The sequence below is a fragment of the Empidonax traillii genome, unplaced genomic scaffold (assembly GCF_003031625.1).
Source record: "Empidonax traillii isolate 1590-97213 ecotype Southwest subspecies unplaced genomic scaffold, ASM303162v1 scaffold322:size1131127, whole genome shotgun sequence".
In the NCBI taxonomy this organism is placed as follows: Eukaryota; Metazoa; Chordata; class Aves; order Passeriformes; family Tyrannidae; genus Empidonax; species Empidonax traillii.
In genome coordinates, this window is record NW_020955515.1 from 359,330 (window position 1) to 361,643 (window position 2,314).

Sequence of the window (2,314 nt, forward strand, 5' to 3'; positions counted from 1 at the left end):
CACCACTACTATTATTTTCCTGGATTCCCTTTTGCTCCGGGGATTCGCCTCCCAGCACTCACGTAGGAAGCAGCAGCAGCCCCGATCTGCCCCTTTCAAGTGCGAGGGCTAATCTGGCTCCTTTGTTCCGAGGGAAGCCGATCTAAACAGATCCCACGTTATGAATGGCGGTGCGGTGGGAGACAGGGGTGGCCCCCCGGGGTGGCCACAGCCCGAGTCTCCGAGGCTTGGCAGGAGCCCACCAGCCTCGTACGTGCCGTTCCCTCTGTCGCTGCCGTCCCCGGGGAGCGGAGCTGCCGCCTCGGAGGCCGAGCTCTTCCTGCAGCCTCTGTGATCTCCCCTGAGCGAGGGCTCTGCGCAGCCTCAGCCTCGCCGAGGGCTTCCTGAGCAACCTCTGCCTTGACACCTCCAGTGCTCTTGGCCCAGCCACAAAGGGCTGGAGAGGAGCCCCCACTAACACACATCTCCCCACGCACACCCAACGAGGGGCCGGGCTACAAACACAAAGGGAAGCTCCTCTGAATCAGTGACAGCCGAGATGTTCTTGCTGGCCCTGCACCCAGATTTGCCATCTCAGGCACTTCTGAGACAACAGCAACCTCAACAGCTTTTGGTCCTCTCTAAGCCCACAAAGAACAAGCACTGAAGTGGGAGTGTCTCCGCTGCAAAGGAACACGGACATATCCTGGATATCAAAACTAAGGGGAACAAAAGGGTGGATGCCAGGCAAAAGGTTCATCTTCTTGCTGCTACAGGGACATCCCTCCTATTGGTTTTGGAAGCCCTGAGAGTGCTGCAGCAGTGAGCAGAGCTGGCTCCTGGGTGGTGGAGGGCATTAGCCCAGCACTCGGTGGCATCTGCCAACCATCCCTTCCCAGGAAGGGGCAGCTCCATCCTAAAACTGCCCTGGAGAGGGGACACTGGGAAATCAGGAGGAGAGACAGAGGCAGTTCCCAGGGCTTCCTGAGCACGCCCTGGTGTGGAACATGGACTGTGGCACAGCCCCATGACGTGGTGTGTGCCCTCCTATGCCCACGGGGACTCGGAGGGCCTCTCTCTCCCCAGACCTTTCCAGCACACCCTGAAAAAACCTCCACGCTCGTGTCTCCCCAGGAGACACTTGCACTTCTAACCTCCTTTCACTGCTTGTCCCCTCTGCAAGGACTGTGGGCTGAGGGAAGGACTAGTGACAGAGGTGACAGTGGGGATTTGCAGGGTGGGCCTCAGCCACAACGTGCCGGGGGAGCTGCCAGCCTGGCACAGCTGGCACAGCCTCGTGAGCCACATCCCCCTTCCCACTCAAGCCCTCACTGGTACTTTTGAGTTGTTTCGCAGGGCAAGACACAGCCTGTCCCAAACCTGACTCCAGGAAAGGATTCCCAAGGCACAGCACAACCTCTCAACCACGGAGCAGGTACAATAAAACCTCTTCAAAGTGGTGCTGCGGGTGATGGGCTGAGCTGCACACGGGCTGCCCAGGGGAGGTGAAGGGAACCAACTTTTTTTTTGGTGACTTGGTTATTCACAGGCAGCGACACAAATACTCACCTCTCTCTGCTTGTTGCCCACGTGGCTGTGCTGAGCACTGGAACATCAAAGGCTCCAGGCGAGCTCTGAGTTAAAAGGTGAACGGCCAAAGGTGAGGTTTGTAGCTCTGTGGCTGTGGGAGTTTTGCTGGAGGAGGAGGAGGCTGTGAAAGGAAAGCAGAGAGTGAAATTCCAGGGAAAGCTGTTTCCATACTGGAGATTCCAGTCGTTCTGCAAAACCCTTGGAAAACAAAACAGAAAAACTACAGGAAGATCGTAAACTGCAGATGAACAAACTTGGATTTTCCATATCCCCGGGGTCATTGCCAGGTAATAAGTGTATATTACCCTGGAATCTTAAACTGGTGTTTAAATTATCTGCAAGAACTCATCTTTTAACAATGCAGGTGTGTGAATTCTTTATAAATCGTTTCACTAGAAAACAAAAAAGTCACCACAAGTTTGGAAAAAAAAAAAACAATGTAAACAGCGGTGGAATAAAAAAGGAAGGATTTTTGGCTGAGGGGAGGCCAGGGTATGAGAACATCATTTTAAAGAAATTTTTTCATTTACCTCTGTGCTTGATTTTATGTACTAACCAGCTTCTGTGATGAAAAGCCAAGTGCCTCTTCCAGCAGGATTTGTAAAGGAAAGCTGCTGCTCCAGCCCCGCAGTGCCGAGCCCTGGCTGCAAGATCTCCCAGCACGTCCTGGGCCCAGTGTCCCCTTTGTATTGGTGAAGCTGGTACAGCCAATTTCCCCCCAGAAATCAATAGCAAGTGTTGTGTT